This window comes from Xenopus laevis, chromosome 1S (assembly GCF_017654675.1).
Source record: "Xenopus laevis strain J_2021 chromosome 1S, Xenopus_laevis_v10.1, whole genome shotgun sequence".
Taxonomy (NCBI): Eukaryota; Metazoa; Chordata; class Amphibia; order Anura; family Pipidae; genus Xenopus; species Xenopus laevis.
In genome coordinates, this window is record NC_054372.1 from 88,863,277 (window position 1) to 88,886,498 (window position 23,222).

A 23,222-nucleotide genomic window follows, 5' to 3' on the forward strand; every position below is an offset into this window, starting at 1 on the left:
AATCTGTCTCTCTTCATTCTCTCTTGTCGCAGGTCAGATTTTGTGTGGGACTTTCCTAGCAAATGTATTAGAGCTAGCTCAAATAATTGATTCCTGCACAAACAAAATCTAACAAACTATCTGACTTTGGCACAAACCCAGCATGTAGAGAGAGAGATTATTTCTGGTTATATTGAAAAGGGAGTTTTAATGCATTTTTAAGCAAAGGGATCCCCCACAAAGGCTATATTATTATTATACATAACTGTCATTCAAAATCAGACTCCCGACTCCTGCATGAAGAGAAAATGAGGAAAGACAAATGCCAAGAGGGTGACAGTGAAAATCAACTTGATTATTTCAGAAACGGTACAGAATTATTAAGTTTCTTATTTCAGTATGATGAATTACATTCTCACAATAGTTCCCCTTTAAGGATTTTAGGCTAATGGAAAATGTGACTCCAGAGGGTGAAAGGTCATGTGACCTGTGATGCTTTAAATTTAAAGCAGATGTGTAACGACTCATTGTTGGCTTGATAAAGGAAATGGAGACTCTTGAAACTTTCCCTTTTAATTTTTTTTACCCAATAGAATGGATAGTGCTTCTTAATTTGTACATTGTGTGAGTATTTATCAATTGTAAAAATAACATGGATCCAGCACACAGCACCCATTTTACTTTAAATATGTTTTGCTGATCATTTAACGCTTTCAGTACTGGCTGCTATTCCGTAAGTGCATTTACTAAGTCATAAGCAATGTTTCAACATTTTGGGGGTAATGTAATATAAGGCACTAACTTTGCCCAGGTGCAATTACCCATAGCAACCAATCAGCAGGTACAATTTACTGGTCACCATTTTAAAAGAAAACATCTTATTGGTTGCTGTTGATTACTGCTCCTGGGCAAAAGTAGTACCTTTTATTACATATGGGGGTTTGTGCTCTTTCACAGTAGGGCATTTCTTCGGAGTATTGTTTACTTTACTTTAGAATACTATGTATTATGCTTTTTTCAAGACAACGTATAAGTTCTAAATCTGCTGTAATGTTTGTGTAATTTTACTTCTGTAACAAGATATATTATAAATACCTAAAATGTTTTTAAAAAAATATATTATATGGAGAATAATGTTAAAAATATATATTAATTTCACAAGAATACAACTGGGTTGAAAAGCTGAAGCTGAAGTCAGGAGATTCCTGACTTGTAGAAATCAAAAAAACACTACTGAATTTTCAAAGTATTATACCAGACATCAGCAAGCATTCTTGCAATGCAATAAATGCCACTTACAGTATGTTTAATAATGAAAAACAAAGGGCTTTTTTTTTATAATGCCCCACACAGGGGCACATTTACTTAGCTCGAGTGAAGGATTAGAATAAAAAATACTTCGAATTTTTTTTTTGGCTACTTCGACCATCGAATCGGCTACTTCGACCTTCGACTACGACTTCGAATCGAACCTTTCGAACTAAAAATCGTTCGACTATTCGACCCTTTGATAGTCGAAGTACTGTCTCTTTAAAAAAAAACTTCGACCACCTACTTCACCACCTAAAACCTACTGAGCACCAATGTTAGCCTATGGGGAAGGTCCCCATAGGCTCTCTAGGCAATTTCTGATCGAAGGAAAATCGTTCAATTAAAATCCTTTGAATCATTCGATGGTCGAATATCGAGGGTTAATTAAACCTCGATATTCGACCCTTGGGCATTGTGCAAATAGCCAGAGGAGTGCAGAGACCTGTGGCTCTCTTTACTAACACAGTGGTTAATTCTTGCCAAGAAAACATTGTAGTTACTGCCAACCTGGACACTGCAGTATTTCCAGTGTTCTACTACTACATATTTATGTCAATAGGCACTTATCAAGCAAACTTCCACCAAGAAGATCACAAGCTAATGCTGTTATTAATGCTGCATGAATTGTGTGACAGAAGTGACACCATCCCCAAGCTGCAAAATCTGGGTGGCAATGCTGCATTGTGAAAAGTGCATGGCGATTTATATTCAAAATGTACACTAAGATTTACTAAAATGTCATTTTTTTCTTAATAAATGTTTGTTTTTTTATTTCTCTAAAACTATAAAAATTTGATATTTATTATGTGTAAAAACCACGCACACTTCTAATACAAAAGTGCTCTAAGTTAAAGCTGTTGAGGTCCCATAGAATCAATGGTAGCTCGATGAATGCGCTCATCCTATTGGACCAGTTTAATCAATTTGGACTTTTAAAGTTTTTCTGATTTTCCTTTCACTAGTAATTATTTGAAAAACTTGAATGTTTAGAGGTTTTCATATTTTTTTAACGCATCGTCCAGCCTTTTTTTCCGTTCGTCCTTTTTATATTCGGATGTTTTAAAAAAATTCCATGGCATACGTAGTTTTAGAGGAATAGAGTTTAATCATAGTTAGAAAAACCTCTAAAAATAAATAAATGACGTTGTTAGGGAAAATTCCCATTGACTTCTATTGAACCTCAACAGCTTTCACTTTTAGAGTTTATTTCTGGTGACTTTTTGCAATTATAACGACTATTTGAGGTTCTGATGGATATTCTTGAGCATATTTGAGTTTTTTCTCTAATCGTGAAAAGCGAACCTGGTTAGGGTGAAAAGAGCTGAAAGGAGGCAAAAAGCCCTTCAAAAGCAATTACATGCAAAGTGAAGCCTGCATTTATTTACTTGGCTCATGCCATACACACAGCACTGCCTAGATACCAAAAATTAGAGTTTTCTCTCATAAGGCATCCTGGGCAGAGACATGCAAATCACTCCTTTATGTCTCTTTGGCCAACTATGCATCCAGAACCGTTGGTTTATATCACAGATACAGCTTAATGGTTCAGAGCCATATAGCCAAACTTGCAGACAGCCTGTTTCAAGCTTGTTAGATCTCATCAGTGCAAGATATTGGAACATGGCTTCTGAGGGGTAGGACTTGGAGAGTAGTGAAAGGGGAAACCAACCTGGTTAGGGTGAGACTCTAATAATGAAAAAATGCAAACTCAAATTTTGATAAATCGGCACCTTAATTTAATGTGCAAAAGAGCCCTTTTTGTTTCTCTCTTTTTTCCATAAAGACCTAAAAGTGCAATAAAATTGTCCAAATCAATGATCAATGATACATGGACAAGCAATGGACAAGAATGCAGGAGTAAAAATGCAATACAATAACACAAATCGATAAAATAATAATTGATCAGAAATGGTGAAAAAGGGTTAAAATATCTGAATATCTAAAACATGTCAACCACTAGTCATGCTGCACAATAAAAACTCTCTAGATTTCAACAGAACTCAAAATAACACACGTGTGTTATATGTGTTTAAATGTGTGTGTGCATGACTTACCTAGAGAACAGCTGGATGGTAACTGCTGGGGGCAGCAGGAACTGTCCAAGCAGCAGAAACATGGTTGTCATATACCTCCTTTTTGCGATTAATCCTGGGATAAGTGTATTGAGATAACTGTGCAGGTCTGTGACCATTTTACAAGCATGAGTGAAATCCAAGAGTAGCTGAACATATACTTACAGTAAATATTACTCCAAAGTAATGCTTTGGCATTGCACCCATGTATAAGTAGATTTCTAGTCATATAAAGATCTAATCTGATCTATTTTGCTTCATGAGAAATTTGCAAAACCGTGGAAAAATTCACAAAAGACATTGGACAGGGCTTTTTGCTGCATTTCTTTTCCCACACAGAATAAATTGAAGCCAATGACTGTATTTGAAAAAAAAATTGCTAGTGGTGAAACAAAATTCATGCCTGCCTAAAATTTCGATCACCCATTGCTTTACAGAACAGAGAATGTTAACAACAAACTCTGGCAGAAGATCCCTCACTCTGAGTGTTTATGTAAGCTTATAGTATTAAACAGAAAGTGTATTACCCTTGGATCAAAGGTCAGACATATGTTAGATGGTATTGACCATATATTTATCTCTTTTAATGGCAGGTGGTCTCAAAGCTATGCTCTTTTCTGTACTGAACTCTGTGCTGTGAATGGTTGCATGTGTAAAGGCTGGCGTTAAGCGAAAATGTAAGAATACTGTGTAAAGTGAAGGAATGCATTCTGGATACCTGTGGATACAGAGGGGTTACTTTTACAACAAACTGGGCACTTGAGAGTGGATGAGAGAGGCAGAAATCCATCAACTTCATTGTCTCATGAAATAACACAACACAGGTAATCTTGACAATCAATTCATTCTAATAGCTGCACAGTGACCAAATTGATTTGCATTTTTACGCAGAAAAGTGGCGATCGATTGCAAATGCTGATTTAATACCACTTTTCTATAATACTACAGGAAATGTAGATATGTCTGATTCATCAACTCAATTCATTAGGGGATGGAATCTAATTTTTTTTCGTGTCCTGTAAAATAAGAATGAAGAATGTCCTGTGGCCTATCCTGTGCATCGTTATCCACCACAGTTGCTATATGACATCAGGTAAAGATTAACATTCACACATCGGCTGTTGCAAGACTACAGCTTTCTGCATTAAATGCTCAGAAGGGATAGTGGGACTTGAATTGCTGAAATATGTTTGGCACAGTTACATATACCTCTGCTGTTTGCAGCTGATTTGTAACTCAGGTCATTAACATAAGTGCATCATGCGCAAGGCTCGTTGTGTACAGGGTAGCTACAAGTGCTACCGTAACATTTTACTGGTTGGAATTTTGTTCCCAATGCACCTAGAACTGTAGATAAAATTATAGTTCTATGCATACAAAACACAATTTTCCATTACCTATAAGCCTTAAATGATACACTTTCATCACTGTTAAGCTTCCATTTTTTTTACATTAAACTGTCTCATACCTCCCAACTGTCCCTTTTTCGGAGGGACAGTCCCTCTTTTGACAGCTTAACCTGCAGTCCCTCATTTGTACTGGAAAGTGCCTATTTTCTCTGCACTGAACAGCCAGAAAAAGAAACAAAGTTTCTTACTTAATTGGTGAGTGCACAGAACAGCTAACAGGTGCAAATAAGATACTTTGTAACAATTTTGAGACACAAAAAAACAGTTTAGATAAGGAGAAATATTTTTAAACTTGCATAACCTGCCAAATTTTGTAAAATGAACATGGTAATTAAGGGTGTGGCCACAGAAATGGGCTTGGTCAAAAAATCCGATGTTCTACGTGCAAAAAAAAAATTTTGTCCCTCTTTTTACTTCCAAAATGTTGGGAGGTATGCTGTCTGTGAATGCTTTTTCAGGAAACATACTCTTCCTATCTGTGTTATGATTATATTTTTCCCTATTGATTACATTGACTTCAAGGATCACTTTTACCAGCAAAAACTTCCTAAGTATAAAGTATTACAATTAGCAAATTATTCCTTTCTGATTTTTTTTAAACTTTCTTCTGGAGATTTAGATTTGCTGGTAAGACTGCATACAAATCATTGTTATACACACCATTACAAGCTAATCAGATATGCAAGATTCTGAACAAAACTCCAAAAAAACGTTTACGTTTGGTTGGCAAAACCCCTTTTAACAAACTTTGGTACAGATTATAGTTCTGTGGCTCATGGGATCTTTATGGATCTTAAAAAATGTTCTGAAAAATCTATTTCTTATATTACATTTTATTATGTAAATGTCTAATAAATATTTAACAGAAGAGAGAGAAAATATGTAATGAAAGAATATAGTATTTTCTTTTTGTGTTTCTTATAAAGTATATCATTGTGGTATATCTAGCATGTGTATGAATATGCAGGTTCTGATAAAGGCTCCCTGTTCTAGGTTTCTTCAAAACTCCTATTACTCCTTTTTTATTATTTCATAGTTTTGTCTCTAAATCTAAACAGAACTGAAATCAGAATCAATAGCCACATGCTGTGAGCAAGAAGAGCACACGCTAAGCACACGATCTTCTGATCAATTCGGCATGTTAAAAAAAACCTTCCTATTCAGAAGTCAAGACTACTGTGGCCACCCCTCCCTCCTGCGCTTTAACCCCATCCACATCTGTATGGCCAAAGTGAGTTCCAGCGTTTCAGACAGTACAGCATAAAAAGAACAGCAAAGCATTGATATTTAGTGTATTGCCTTCTGTCAACAGAATAAGAATAAAGATGACCATGGGAGTATGTTTTGATATACTTCTAGCATATACAGATGCCAAAATAAGGTCTGATATGTAAAACCCTTCAGATATTCATCATTTTTGTTCTTTAAATTCAGCAAGAATTAAAATCACCTTCAACAAACCTCTTTTTTATGATAAATGATAGAAACGGCCCGGTAGAGTGTAAAAATGAAAAACACTAAAATTTGTAAAAAAAATGGACACGGCATCATTATTAATTGAAATGGATGTATATGAACTAGGGTCTGCTACTTTAAGGGCTCAATTTAAAACTTAAAAAATGGATATTTTATTCAAGACCATAAATTTGCATTCAGCCTGAATTTTCACCCAGATTGGATTTGACATTGGAATTTGGAACCATTGCTTTAGATCCACATTAAGAAAATTCTCAGTGGGTCATTAGCTAAGGAGGTTTCTCAAAATGAATGGGTTATTGGCTGATTTACCTGAGCTAATGTTATGAATGGAAGATATGCTTAAATATGGGTACTGAGAGTTAACAATCTGATCTACTCAACTAATATGCATACCTTATTCACACAAATAAATGTTAATTTTACCTTGTTCACACAAATAAATGTTGATTTTTTTAAAAATGTTTTTCTACTCGCACATTGTTTATGTAATTTTGCTCTCTTCTGTTCACCTCTCAATTGTCTTTGCATACTCCTGCCCTTCCTCTGCCCTAGCTATGTTTACCCCAATGCTTCAAAATTATTATTCCTTACTAGACTGTGTGCACTATTGATTCTGCCTGTGGCTGTGTCTCCAGGCTGGGGGGGAGGGAATGCTGCTGAGGGACCCTCTTGCAGACTACTTCATCCTATCATTATTTTTATTATCCCTATTACTCTCCAGCACAAACTGTTAGTCTCCTGCAAGCATAGAGAAAGTGATGAGCAATGGTTCTGCTGTTTTGAGAGGCTGATGCAGGGGTAAGAATAACAGCTCTAGACTTATGCCTTTCGGTTTGTAGAGGATATTTAAGATTTTGGAGTGAAATTTAATTTTCTTTAGCATTGCAATAATTAGTGCAAACAAACATTTACAACTATGGGACCTGTTATCCAGAATGCTCAAGATCTTGGAGTTTTCCAGATATATTGTAACCATAACTTCAACTTTCTTACAGCATTCTTACTCAGAAGATGGGAAGTTCAGGGTGCTCAGAGGGCATGTTCATAAATCCTGGTTGTTAACTTGACAATCCTTAGAGCAGTGATCCCCAACCAGTAGCTTGTTAGCAACATGTTGCTCTCCAACGGAGGTACGTGCCTGGTGCCCTCCCAGCTTTGCGCCCTAGGCACGTGCCTACTCTGCCTACCCCTAGTTCCGGCCCTGATAGTGTTAATTAAAACAGTGGTCTTACAACAGTTTATACGTCACTGCCTATATTACCCGCCAAAAAAGTCGATTTAAGGCAAGTTCACTGTTTTGTTAGCACTTTGAGATAGGCCTTGGATGGGGCCGAAACGTCAGCCTGTAGCTTTGTAATAAATGTGTTTGTTATTTTTAAGTCCTGTGAGTGCTGATTCTGTTGGAGGTATGGAGATTTAATTGATGATCCTGCACCCAGACAGTAATGAGTTTTTTCGAGAGAGAGAGTGTGTGTGTGTGTATATATATATATATATATATATATATATATATATATATATATATATATATATATATATATATATATATATATATATATATGGAATTAGTTGTGTTTCACTTTTTTCAACTTTGTCTTGATTATAAATATTCTTTAGCAATGGCCTTGCTACAGTTTTGGAAGAGATGCTTATGATTTATGGTGTTTCTCAATTTCCATCCATTATTTCACAAATGCCACTCACATCTAGTACACCACTATCCATTATGACATTAAAAGCATTAGACTTTTCTCTCCTTCAACCTCCAAGGAAAAAATGTTCTACTGCATTAACAGTGAAGGCTTGTCTGAATAAAACCTATTTGGTCTCCTGCTTCCCCCACCACACACACACAGCACCTACTCCCTCCCTCCTTCAGACGATCAATTTTATGATACCAAGCACTGCTTAGTAATGTTTCCGGAATCTCTCTGCCCTGTTTAAAAATTCTTAATTAAGCAGATTTTTTTGTTTACACTTGAACTAATTGTACTTTAAAAACTAACAATAAACCATTAGACGTTTTCCATTAGGCCGATATTGCTCCCGGGATGGACACTACTCCGGCACAATTGAGGAAAGAGACAATCTCCATAAAGATATAGTAGAGGCCTGCCAAGCTCCACTCAAAAAAAGATGGCTCCCACGCCCTACTTATGAGATCACAGATTAGAATAAGAGAGATAAAAAGGATGAGAGGCAAATACAGTTCATCCTTCCATCTGTCCTCCATTGAGAAGATCTCTGGTTACAAGTTAAACTGTGTCATTTTGCATCAAATTTTATCTTCAGCTTTTGCAAGCAGGTAGTAGTGATGGGCGAATTTATTCGACAGATGCAAATTTGCGGCAAATTCCCATGATTCGGCGCCAACGAATAAATTCGCAAAACCAACATGAAAATTCCACAGCGAAAATTCGCCGGCATCAAAAACGGACACCAGCGTCAAAAACAAGACACTGGCGCCGTTTTGCAAATTTTTCAGCGTTTCGAAAATTTCGCTTGAAATTTTTCGGCAAAGCGAAACGCCCCAAATTTGCCCTTAAGTACATGAAAGTCATTGATAAGGAAGATGGATGCCAGCTCAGGGCATATGTGGATTAGCAGATGAGTAGATGATTTTTAGAAAGTGATACAATGAACACTTTGGAAGACATATTTAAAATGTATTGACTGATGATGACTGATGTTATCTGCTTGCCTTGCTTCAAATGCTAAATGAAGCATGATAAATTCACAACTGTTGCGACTTTTCCTCCAAACATGACTAAAATGGTTCTTCTAAATCCAGAATTGCCCATACAAGTTTAATTTTTTCTATGTTCTATCCTTTATGCAAGTCAATGCTTAACTAAATAGTACAGAAAGTGGGTATAAATTAATCAGAAGGACAGTTTGAACAGAGATATATTTACAAAGAGGTTAAAGCGAGACTTTACTACTTAAATAAATACAGCCCTAAAAATCCTACATCATGAATAGAAAGCTGTGAAATTTTCCTTTGGTAAACTGTGTTTGTAATCCATTATCCATGAAATGCATTCTATAGATAAAAAGGTTGCAGCAGAAGACGGTCTTGAATGCTTGAAGCCTGTGCTGGTCTGTAATGTACAGAATACAATAATAATAAAAGATATTACATTATATACAGGTGAGTTGATCTCCCAATACAACTTTGTTTATAGGGATGTTTTGGAACTACTTTCTATAGCTTATATAACACATTCTGATATGCCGCTAAGTAAAGCACAAATTACAGAGGAGGCTAACTCATTTTCACATATTGGAGACCTTTTATGATGCTTTCATGACCCTCCAATAAAACTCTTCAGGAAAGATCTTATAATGAACTAAGGTGTCGCTCCATGTAACATAATAATAAAATTAGGTTAAAAAAAGCAGTCATTTGCGTTCAGCCTTCCCGAACCCTTATACAGGTATTGGATCCATTATCCAGAAACCCATTATCTACAAAGCTCTAAATTACGTAAAGGCAGTATCCCATAGACTCCATTATAGTCAAATAATCAAAATGTAAAACAATTATTTCCTTTTTCTTTGTAATAATAAAACAGTACATTTCACTTGATCCCAACGAAGATATAATTAATCCTTATTGGAGGCAAAACAAGCCTGTTGGGTTTATTTAACATTTAAAGGAGAATTCAACCATAAACTTAAAAAATCCTACCCCCTACCCTACATAGACCTCCCTCCCAGCCTCCCCCAGCCTAAGTGTTACCCCAGGCAATGCCCCAAACATTTTACTTACCCCTCGGTGCAGAAAATTGTTCCAGCTGCGCATGCGCCAACATGGCGGTTTCATTCCGAAGATTTCAGAAGAAAAGAAGATGGCGCCAGTGAACTCCGATGCCTGCATCTGCACCAAGGGTAGGAGGGGGGGGTCTATGTAGGGTAGGGGGGTATGGGTTTTTAAGTTTACAGTTGATTTCTCCTTTGAAAGGTTACAATTTTGTAGTAGACTTAAGGTATGACGATCCAAATTACGGAAATATCCCTTATCCAGAAAACCCCAGGTCCCAAGCATTCTGGATAGCAGGTCCCATACCTGTAAATGTAAATTTCCATGCACTTTTTAATCCTGCCAGGAGAATTAATATAAAACACATGCACAAGGCTCACTGAAATTAAAATACACATACATCTACAATAAAAATCAAGAACTATAATGATGGCTTCATATTTTTATAGACACCCATGACAATTTTCTACCATGGTCAAGTTAACTTATTATCATAGTCATGTACAAAGTGTAAAAACAGGGTCAAATTTCCATGATTTTTGCTCATAAAGCAATCTTCCTGCCCAGAATTTCAGTGGAATTGTAAGCACCCACACTTGTGCTGGTAAATAAGCCACTGAATGCTCTTCAAGGCAAACTTGAATTGGATTCCTTATTTAACATTACCCATAAACATTGAGGGACAGAACAATATTTAAACTACCATCTGGTTCTCTTTCAGGGCAGTTTAGTTGATTCCATAATAGTCTGGGGAAGAATGGACTGAGGTCAGATTGTATATTTGTCCACTGTAGATGGTTCTTGGTTTTTTTCCCAAAATGACTTTCTAAAATAGCACTTACCACTTAACTCTGATCAAGGACAGAGAACTTGTTCAGCATCAAGGACCTGCACCCTGCGCCCTGAGCATAGACAGCATATACAATATAAACTTAAGTAAATGCAACTTTGAAACCATATTTATTTTGAAACATCCATTTTAAAAATACTGTGAATCCCCAATATGATCACATTTTGTTTATTTTAGCAGCTAACTGAAAGAGCTATTGGCAGACTTGCACAACCCTATACAAGATAAAGTCAAAAACAAATTAAACAAGATGAAAAACAAGAAAATCATGTAAATTAAATCACTGAAAAGAAGGTGAAGCATCTGAGAAATAATAGGTCCCACACAGAAAAGGGCAGTCAGAGAGATACCTCTCTATTCTGGCCCAAGAGTATGAATATCAGTTACTAGTTAGATTTGATGGGCATAAGTGTCTTTTTCACCTTTTACAGTGGTTCTGTGATTAACTGGTAAAATAGAATATAGATGTGTGGATGTTTTCATTTATTTTTATCCCATCATTGATGAACTGACTGTGGTTAGCATTGATTTTCAGTTTAGTGGGCTGCTGGACTGGCTACTGATTGTATAAGTGAAAAAAGGATTAGGGGAATGGTTAGCTAGGCATAGTGGAAGCACACGCAGACACCAAAGGTTGTTAAATAATAATTGAAATGAATGGAGAATGGGAGAGTTGTCTAGAGAGATGGCTACAAATAAAGAACTTTAAAGAAAACAGCAAAAAAGAAAACAGTAGCAAGTTTTATGGGCCCATTCTAAGAAAGGAAGAAAAGACACACTGGTGATTTATAGTGTTTCTCAGATATAGAGATGTTTCCTCACAAAGACACACAGAGACAGCTTAGAGGAAGTGACAGGTCCCTGGGAACTCTCTGTCAGACATGAGAGGGACTCTGTGACATTATGGATGGTCAAAAAACAGAGTAGGGTTTCTAGTCGAGTATCTGAAGCTCAGAAGGCATATTGATCAAGGGAAAAAATCCTATAGTGTTCGCCCAGTGCACAATCCATTTGTGTTTGTCTGAACAACACTAATTAAGTCTGTTAGAAAGAAAAAACTTTAGCTTCAGATGCAAATCCTTAACCCTTTATATATGTATACATGTTTCTGATATTTTGTGTGGTATATAGGACACATGCCTCTATTAATATTTCTACATTTAACTATTTAGCCTTATTTTGTTTTGTTTTAGGGATGCCTCGTTTATGCATTCAGATGAATGCTACATTTTTTGCAAAAGATTTAGCCAAATACTGAGCTGAACTCAAACCCTTGATTTTTAAAAAATCTGTGAACAAAACTGAGTTGAAAAACAGATGACATAAAGGGTTTGGATTTGGTTTGGCACTACAGATTTGGCCAGATCCGAATTCTGCCACCACTGGATCAGGCTAAATGTAATCCTGGCTTTAATGCTTCACTAAGGTATTTACACCTAGAAATAGGTCGGGGGCATGTTCTGTTGTGTTTCAGGAAAGTTGAAATGTACATGTCTCTGAACTACTTGTCCAGATGTTTGTGTACTAAATCAAGTAAAGGAGTTGCTTGGTTCAGTACTTTTATAGTAATATACTTTTGATAGCTGAGCAAAAAAAACATGAAGGTTGCATGCCCAGATCTCTAGTAACTTTGAAGAAGGGGTGGATAAACTGAAATCTGCATATTAGAATATATAGTTTATTTATGATTTCTGTGTAACTGGGGTATAAAGTGACATATTTTCTAAAATCTTTAATGCCTGCTCATTTCAAAGTAATAAACATATTTTTCCTTGATTTATGTATTGTAAGATGAGTTGAAAAACATGTCCCCCTTCTGTCTTATCTTTATTAGGAGATGATATTGCTATATTTAACTAAGCACAGAAATATGTCCTTTCCTGACCTTTCACTCTTTAAATATCGAAACAATTTGCCAGACTTCATTAATACAATATCAGCAACTCTGAGTTGGTAAAAAGGGATGGTGCCCTGCGAGAGACATTGTCGGGCCTGTTTGATGCTTTATGATCTCCAAGGGACACTTTATAATCCCATATACCTTTACTTACATCAATTACATCTTAAACACAGAGCTTCCTTTACACATTGCAGGTGCATTAAATCATGCGCACGTTGCAATGTAAGGAAACCTTCCCGGAAAGATTGTGTGACCACAGGCTTAACCCATTCATTGCTATCAGGATAGAGTTCACAATATTCCAGCTGTTCACTGGATTCTATTAGAACTGGATATTTGAGGTTCTTGACGCAATATACAAAAGACACAACAATCCATCACAACCAAAAAGTTCTTTACAACTTTACTTGTACTTGACTAGCTAATTGCTATCAGTAACGAATTATCCATTTATGCTGAAAATTCACATTTGCTTTATTTTAAAGCCAAGCTGAATGCTTATTTACCAGAATATGTGTTAAATTGCAATTGCTGTTGCCATCTATCTAATGTTTGGATAGATCTGGGTAATGGCATTGGAGCATATTTATAAATCAGCCCCATGGGGCATTTCCTAGAGACCTGTACTTCCCCACTTGTATTTGTGGTGATATCTTCCATGAGAACACAAACTAATAGTGGTCTGTATTCAATATAGCCAGTGGGGAAGTTTATCAGCAGTGGCAGCAGAAGAAATGTGAACTTAAAGCAGCTGGTAATGTATTCTAAATAATAAATTATCTATATTTGGTCGAGATGCTATAATCTCAGCTATAAATGCCCATATGGTACTTGTTTTATTTCCATTTCCAAGTCTTGACATTTAGATACTGTTCTCTTGGTCATAGCAATATGCAATTAAAATCAAGGTAGACTTACAGCTGCATTATTTAGTGTCTCTGACTCATGACAGTAGTAGCTTACAGAAATCAGTGCTCCTTTTCCTAAGGGAATAGTACAACAAGTCATCCATGTATATTAGTCCTTACTTGTTTAGTTCTCCAGTGTGGAAAATAAATTATTCTATAATTATCTTCTGTGAAATTGGAATTGGAATTAAAGATGAATTAGACTTTTATTTCCTCATTAACCGCCAAAGATGAATGTGTTTAAGGTGTGCTCTTCTCAGGCATGTGCAAAAGGTAAAATAAGAGCAGTGTCTAAATAAAACAGAACATGAAATTTGTTTCATATTAAGGTTCATTTTCCTCTGACATTATTTTTATGATGCCAAATTAAAAAAAAAGTATTTGAGCTCAATGCATGAGGTTTCCGGTTTGTAATCCGACAGAGGGAGGCAGGGCAGCCATCAGGGGGGGACAGGGAGGAGAGTTGTAGGGGGCCCCGAGGGTAAGGGGGGCCCGGCCACGCCACACTTACTTGATTAGCCGGGCCCCCCATCTTTCTGAGAGCTGCTGGCTTCGGGAAGGCATGAACGTTTAAGGGGCCCTGGCCACCAATTTTCTTATAATGTGGGGGGGGCCTGGCCACCAATATTTTTTCTCATGTGGGGTCCTAGCCACCAATAATTTTTAATGGAGGGGTCCTGGCCACAAATGTTTTTTTATGGGGGGCCCTGACCACCAATATCTTTTTATTTTTTATTAACATGTGGGAACCCTAACCACCAATATTTTTTTTTGTTTTTTACTGTGTGGTGGGGGGCGGACCTGTGGAGTAGGGAGGGAGGACCTGTAGGCGGGGTTTGCAGTGGGCGCATTGGCATTTTTGACAGTGAAAAATATTGAAAAATGTATCCCATCACTAAACCTTACCATAAAGTAGGGGCACAAATGTGGATCCCTATTATGCTTGGGGTGGGCTTTTTTGGTCCTTAATGATGATGTTTTCTTGTACAATACAAGACAGTAGTTAATGAAAGGTGAACAAATTAGTGGGATTTGAAGGCAACTCCTGTACTTCACCAGAGAAAAAAGTGAAGAAACACTGTTGAACGAAGGCCCAATTTATGCTTATAGTGCAAGGACTTTTTTAATTTTCATGGCTTATGTTCAATTTACTACTTTAGCTTTCTAAATCAAGCTTAGGCAAGTTATCGCCTAAATACAATATCATTTTCTCAATTCTTTGCCAGTAAAGTCGCCCTCTGAGGGTTCTTAGATTGGCTAGCATTATAGTTATGTACATTTTTATAAATTACACCCAGAAGCAGATTTAGCAATAATCGGTAACATTCCTTTAGCTTCCTAATTTATTAAAAATGTTCCTTTCCTTAATTTTTTCACCAGACATAACATTTTTACAGCATTTTAGCATTATTATGAACGAATTTCAACATTTTAACATTTTTCGTTATGGCATTTCAGCATTATTGTGAACTAATTTTTCTTGTGCAAAGCCATTCATGAAAATAATTCTTTCTGTGGATGTATGTCAATACAGGTATGGAACCTATTATTCAGAATGCTTGGGACCTAGGATTTTATGGTTAAGGGTTTTTTCTATAAGTCTGCTAAACCTCAAGTCTGCTTAAAAATAATTTACACATTAAATAAACCCAACAGGATTGTTTTTCCAACATTTAGCACAAGGTACTGTTTTGTTATTACAAAGAAAAAAGAAATATGTTTAAAAAAATGTTAATTATTGATTAAAATGGAGTATATATGAGAACCTTTGGAAATAATAAAGCAATGATAACTCTTTTTTTTCAATAGGATGAAAAATGTAGCTAATGGTATAAACATGACAATGTATTTTAATTTATCAATGTGAAAACAATTCAACATGGGAAAAAAGACACAGGATGTAGTTAAAAATAAGCAGGGGAAATGTTCCACCTGTCCCTAGCATATAGTTATATACTGTATGTATATATATATATATATATATATATATATATATATATATATATATATATATATATATATATATATATATATATATATATATATATATATATATATATATATATATATATATATATATATATATATATATACATACATACACACACACACATTTTTGTTCCTGTACAGCATTTGCAATAAAACTAGAACTCAGAGGAATGTGTTTCTTATGCATGTCATAGCAATAAATCAATAAAAAATAATAGACAAGCAAAGGTACTGATGCTGCAGACTTCATAGCAGTGGCCTAAATCAAGTAATTTCCATGCATATTAATGGGCGGTGAGTGCAGATTTTTGATTCATGAGCAAAACACTTACTGAAATGACAATATAATCATCAATGTCTTCTCCATCGCCATTTTTTTATATGCAACCTTGATAAGAAAGATAGTAGAAACAGTAATAATGATGTGTGATCTGATGCTATATAAGAGTTATTTTAGAAAATATTGTTATAAAGACAAGTAAGAGGTAAAATGAATACATTATGAATTGACATAAATATCATAAAAATGCCTGTGTGTGGGATTTTAATTTAATTTTAGAGATGATAATAAAAAATATATATATATGAGATGTGATGCCTCCTGTTAAAATTTGCAGAGAACCTTTTGTTACTTTCATATTTATACATACAAGAAACAGAAGTAGCACACATTTTCATTAGCCGTATAAGAACACAGCTTGCTGCATAAATGGAGCAGAGCAATTTTCATTACCACAAAGATGCAAATGCGTAGCACATTTTTATTAGCAGTATTGCTGTTGCTGTTAGTAAATATGGATGTGCACTAATTATCAACATGCATGTTTATTGTAATAAAATTACCTGGGCATGGTGTGGGGGGACGGCAGGGACGCCTGCCGCCCCCTCGACGGGGACGCCAGTCACGCCCCGCTGCTCCGGTGCCGGCTTCCTAGCGCGCGCGCGCGCGCATGCGCACTCGGATTTAAAGGCGCAGGCGCCAAATTCAAATAGTATTTAAAGGGCATTCCCACAGGTCACCATTGCCCGTGATAGGATTGAATTCCTGGTGCTTCTGAGCTGTGTGCTATTGTCTGATTCTGCCTGATTCCTGTTTTGACCCCTGCCTGGCTATTTTGACCATTCTGAATTCTGGATCCTTGCCTGCTTACGACTACTCTCCAGTTTAACCCTTTGATTGATCACCCAGTTTTGACCCTTTTTGCCTGTTTGACGATTCTTGTTATCTGCCTGCCTCGACCCAGCCTGTTTGACGATTCTTGTTTTCTGCCTGCCTCGACCCAGCCTGTCTGACGATTCTGTTGCCTGTTCCGTTTGTACCGTGACCTTCGGCCCAAAAGACTCTGCTACCTGCCGTGCCCCTCTGCTAGCCAGAACATCTCGCCTTGTACCCCTCGTTAAGTCCAGGTGGCACCCAGGTAAGCTGAGGGCTCCTCCCGAAGCCCAACGGTGGTCACACTACTGGTGAAGCCGAGCCGAGGGTACTTGGCACCTGTTCTGGTATTGGGTGCCGACATTATCACGGGCCATGGAGGACGAAAGTCACGATGAAGCTGCTGCCGCTGCTGCTCCTCCAACTTCCACCGAAGTGCTTCTTACTACTTTGTTACAGCGCTTGGAGGATCATGAACAGAAGCAAAATTACCTCCTACAGGGTTTTCACAACCTAACCCGACATCTGGAGGGTACGCAAGCTTCACAGCAGCAACCTGTTCCGGTTCCCACACCTTCTGTGGGTTCCTCTGCCAATTGGGGTAACTCATCAAAACCCCATGAACCAAAAATTGTGTTCCCCGAAAGGTTTAGTGGGGATCGCACTAAATTTTTTGTTTTCAAAGAGGCATGTAAGCTGTACCTCAGTTTTTTTCCCTCATTCTTTCCAATCAGATGAGGAGAAAGTAAGGTTCATAATGACCCTACTTTTGGGTGACCCCCAAGTTTGGGCCCTCAGGCTGCCTTCCTCTGACCCTGCTCGTTTTTCCCTAGATACTTTCTTTAACAGCATGGCCATTCTCTACGATGACCCGGATCGTGCATCGTCTGCCGATACCACGATTCATAAGTTGCGCCAAGGGAAAAGGGATGCGGAGGTGTATTGCACCGAATTCCGCCGGTGGGCAGTGGAGACTGGGTGGAATGATTTGGCCCTAAGGAGTCAATTCCGGTTGGGGTTATCTGATTCTGTAAAAGATAGTTTGGTTAATTTTCCCCTACCTTCTAATCTGGACGACCTCATGTCCTTCAACATCCAGGTAGATAGAAGGCAAAGGGAGAGAAGGGGTGAGAGGAGTACAAGCTTCTCAGGGGTTACTAATTTTAGATCTAATGTGGTGACCCATGTAAAATCTTCTAACCCCTCTGTGCTTCTACCTCAGGAGGAGCCTATGCAATTAGGCATATTCCATTTAACTCCTGAGGAAAAGGCACGCAGGCGTACTCAGGGTCTTTGCATGTACTGTGGTGAAAGAGGGCATTTTCTGAACCAATGTTCTAAGAGGCCGGGAAACTCCGAAGCCTAAATGGAGAAGGGGAGCTCCATTTGGGTGCAGGAGTTTCCTCTCCCCAGTCTGTCTCCAAGGTTTTGTTACAGGTTAAACTAACATGGCCTACAGGCTCTGTCAGGGTGTCTGCATTTGTGGATTCTGGGGCAGAGGGTAATTTTCTGGATACTGCTTTTGCCACTAAATTCTGTATCCCTGTAATTTCCCTAAGTGCCCCCATGAGAATAATGGCAGTGGACAGAAGACCCTTAGGGTCAGGTGTAATTTCCAGGGAGACGGTAACTCTTTCCATGTGTATAAATAACTTGCATTGTGAGGAGATAGCTTTTTACCTCATAGAAGGTGCTTCCTCTCCTCTTATTTTAGGGTTACCGTGGCTCCAGAGGCATAACCCTCTGATTGACTGGGTCTCCAGGGAGGTGGTTCAGTGGGGTACTATGTGTGATGGAGTATGTGTTCCCTCTGTAGTTGCAACTACATCGCTTGAAGGGTTACCTGCTGCATATGCAGAATTCGCAGATGTCTTCTCTAAAAAGGCAGCAGAAACCTTACCCTCACATCGGCAGTATGACTGCCCAATTGATCTGGTTCCTGGATCTACTCCTCCCCGTGGTAGAACCTATCCTCTTTCATTGCCCGAAGCCCAGGCAATGAAAGAGTATATAAAGGAAAATCTAGAAAGGGGTTTCATCAGACCTTCTAGTTCCCCTGCGGGGGCGGGCTTCTTTTTTGTTGGAAAAAAAGATGGTAGTCTTCGCCCCTGTATTGATTATAGGGGGCTCAATAAGATCACCATAAAAAACCGCTACCCTCTCCCTTTAATTTCTGAACTCTTTGATCAGGTCAAAGATGCTAAAATCTTTTCCAAGCTTGATCTTAGGGGGGCTTATAACCTGATCCGTATTAGGGAGGGTGATGAGTGGAAGACTGCATTTAACACCAGGGATGGCCACTACGAGTATCTTGTTATGCCTTTCGGCCTCTGTAATGCCCCCGCAGTGTTTCAGGAGTTTGTTAATGACATCTTCCGGGACCTGCTGGGGATCTTCGTAGTGGTCTACCTAGACGACATTCTGATTTTTTCCTCTAACCTGAAAGAACATCAAAATCATGTTCGTGAAGTCTTACGGAGGCTAAGGGGAAATAATCTTTATGCGAAACTAGAGAAATGTACTTTTGGGGTTACTTCTGTTCAGTTTTTGGGGTTTAACATTTCCTGCAAGGGTCTAGAAATGGATCCAGGCAAGGTGAGAGCAGTCCTGGATTGGACCCAGCCCCTTTCGTTACGTGCAACCCAAAGATTTCTTGGTTTTGCTAATTATTACCTTCAATTCATCAGAAATTTTTCCCTCATTGTGGCCCCCATCACTAATCTAACTAAAAAGGGCGCTGATCCCAGTATATGGCCCCCTGAGGCCGTTCGAGCATTTGAATTCCTCAAAAAGGAATTCAGTTCTGCCCCAATCCTCCATCACCCCGACACTGCGCTTCCTTTTATTGTGGAGGTTGACGCCTCTGAGGTGGGAGCTGGGGCAGTCCTTTCTCAAAGGCACCCGACTACCAACAAGTTACATCCCTGTGCTTTCTTCTCCAGGAAGTTTTCACCTGCAGAGGTGAATTATGATATAGGTAACAAGGAATTGCTGGCAGTCAAATGGGCCTTTGAGGAATGGCGGCACCTCCTGGAGGGTGCAAAACATCTGGTGACGGTCTATACTGACCACAAAAATCTGTTGTATATAGAGGCTGCTAAACGCCTTAATCCTAGGCAGGCTAGGTGGGCTCTATTTTTTACTAGGTTTAATTTTTCTTTGACTTTCCGGCCTGGGACTAAAAATACCAAGGCGGATGCACTTTCGAGGAGTTTTGAAGCAATTTCCCCTGACTCTAGTGAGTGTACTCCCATCATTCCCAGGGAAATAATTGTTGCGACCTTGGAGTCTGACCTCTCTTCCTTACTGTCCCCTTTACAGTCATCAGCTCCTGCTGAAACCGCATCTGGTAGATGGTTCGTTCCTGAGGAACTTAGGGAACAAGTGTTAAGGGAGGTTCATGATTCTAAAGTGGCGGGTCATCCAGGTATTACAAAAACCATTTCTCTTTTATCCTGTCATGTCTGGTGGCCTTCCTTCAAACTGGATACTAAAACATTTGTTATTTCCTGTCCAGTCTGCCAGAGGTCTAAGTCTTCTCATCATCTGTCCCAGGGTCTATTAAACCCCTTACCCGTTCCAGAGAAGCCATGGTCTCACATTTCCATGGATTTTATTGTGGAGTTGCCTCCTTCTCAGGGTAAGACAGTGATTTGGGTGGTGGTCGATAGGTTCAGTAAAATGGCTCATTTTATTCCTCTTCCACATCTCCCTTCTGCTAAAACCCTGGCTGACTTATTTATTACTCATATTTTTAAGTTTCATGGTTTTCCTGTAAATATTGTTTCTGACAGGGGGGTTCAGTTTGTTTCAAGATTTTGGCGTGCTTTCTGTTCCTTGGTGGGTACTGAATTGTCTTTCTCTTCTGCCTATCACCCCCAAACTAACGGTCAAACCGAAAGGGTGAACCAGTCCCTTGAGCAGTATCTCAGATGCTATGTGTCCGATAACCAGTCCACATGGTCCGAACTGCTACCCTGGGCAGAATTTGCATACAATAATGCTACCCATTCCTCCTCTGGGAGTCTCCTTTCTTTGTTGTCTATGGTTTGCACCCCAAAGCGTTTTGTTTTTCTGACTCTAATTCCCCTGTACCCTCTGCCAATTCTTCTATCCTGAAATTTTCCGAAATTTGGTCTCAAGTTCATAATTCTTTATCCGCAGCTTCCCTAGCTCAGAAAAGAGCTGCTGACAAATCCCGTAGAGAAGCACCCCAGTACAAGGTGGGAGATTTAGTATGGCTGTCAACAAAGAATATCAAGTTGAAGGTTCCCTCTCCTAAATTGGGTCCTAGATTCATTGGTCCATACCCCATCATTGCAATAATTAATCCGTCTTCTGTCCATCTTCAATTACCTCCTAATTTCAAAATTTCTAATTCTTTCCATGTCTCTCTGTTGAAGCCTGCCAGTGATTCTCGTCTTCTGTCTGTTCCTCCCCCAGTGTTGGTTGAAGGTCAGCCTGAGTATGAGATCCAAGAGTTCCTCGACTCCCGCCTCGTGAGGGGTAAGTTACAATATCTTACCAGGTGGAAGGGCTTCGGTCCTGAGGAGAACTCTTGGGTCTCAGTTGATGACATCAAGGCCGACCGCCTCAGGAAGCAATTCCACTCTAAATTTCCTGGTAAACCTGGGGGTCCAGTGGCCCCCCCTAGAGAGGGGGGTAATGTAATAAAATTACCTGGGCATGGTGTGGGGGGACGGCAGGGACGCCTGCCGCCCCCTCGACGGGGACGCCCGTCATGCCGCGCTGCTCCGGTGCCGGCTTCCTAGCGCGCGCGCATGCGCACTCGGATTTAAAGGCGCAGGCGCGCTGACGTAATGACGTAATGATTCTGCCTGATTCCTGTTTTGACCCCTGCCTGGCTATTTTGACCATTCTGAATTCTGGATCCCGACCTTGCCTGCTTACGACTACTCTCCAGTTTAACCCTTTGATTGATCACCCGGTTTTGACCCTTTTTGCCTGTTTGACGATTCTTGTTATCTGCCTGCCTCGACCCAGCCTGTTTGACGATTCTTGTTTTCTGCCTGCCTCGACCCAGCCTGTCTGACGATTCTGTTGCCTGTTCCGTTTGTACCGTGACCTTCGGCCCAAAAGACTCTGCTACCTGCCGTGCCCCTGTGCTAGCCAGAACATCTCGCCTTGTACCCCTCGTTAAGTCCAGGTGGCACCCAAGTAAGCTGAGGGCTCCTCCCGAAGCCCAACGGTGGTCACACTACTGGTGAAGCCGAGCCGAGACCAGGGTACTTGGCACCTGTTCTGGTATTGGGTGCCGGCCGTGACATTTATTCCTCATCAGATCAGCTGCACTGCAGCAATGTTAAAGAGGTTCTGAGAGTGTTTACCCAAATGTGGCCCAAACCTTAATTTATAAAAGTCATGACCAATCTATATTTAACTTATAGTGCCTTGCTATAACAGGGATTCCTTCTTCTGACTGTAATATTACATTAGATACAACAGACACTTTTTCCGTTACCTGGTGCTTAAGAGTGAAAACAAGCAAATATGTATAGACATTTTAGTACTGTACAGGTATGGGACCTATTATCCAGAATTCTCAGGACCTGGCGTTTTACGGATATTTCCATAATTTGGATGTTCATGCCTTAAGTCGACTAGAAAATCGTGTATACATTAATTAAACTTATCTCTAATTAAACTCAATAGGATTGTATTGCCTCCAATAAGGATTAATTATATCTTTGTTGGGATTACATACAGTACTGTTGTATTAATACAGAGAAAAGGGTTGTAATAGATTATGATAGAGTCTAAGGGAGATGGCCTTTCTTTAATTCAGAGATTTCTGGATAATGTGTTTCCGGATAAGGTACCCGATACCTGTATTCATTGAGATACATGGTATTATATAGATTCTGAGATACATGGTAAAAGGCACCGTCATGTTCTCTTGTAACATTTTTCCTCAATAAGCAGATCGCAGTGTCCGCCAACATTCTATTGTGTATTGATGTCTGTATGCCATAGCATATTTTTATGTTTTTCATGTAGATTGCAGCATATATAAAGAAGTGATGTCCTTATTGTCACTATGCCTACTGCTAGTCTTATCTTCTGTAGCTGACCCTTGGCCTGATTTTGGCAGCATTTTTTTTGTTCTACTCTTGAATTCTTACCCTGGCTACATGTTAGCTTGTAAAACTGTTTTGCTTTCCCTTCACCCTACCTGACTTTATGGTTATTCTTGCAAAAGATTTTTACTGGTAACTAGGACAAAAAGAACAACACCGGCACACGAGGCTTGTATCTGCAGGGCAAGCCCTTGCAAAAGATTTTTACTGCGGTAGTGCAACGTTTCGGGGCTCCGCCCCTTTGTCAAGCTGACAAGCTGTTGTTCTTTTTGTCCTAGTTACCGGAAGGTTACCGTGCCCTCCATTCATCG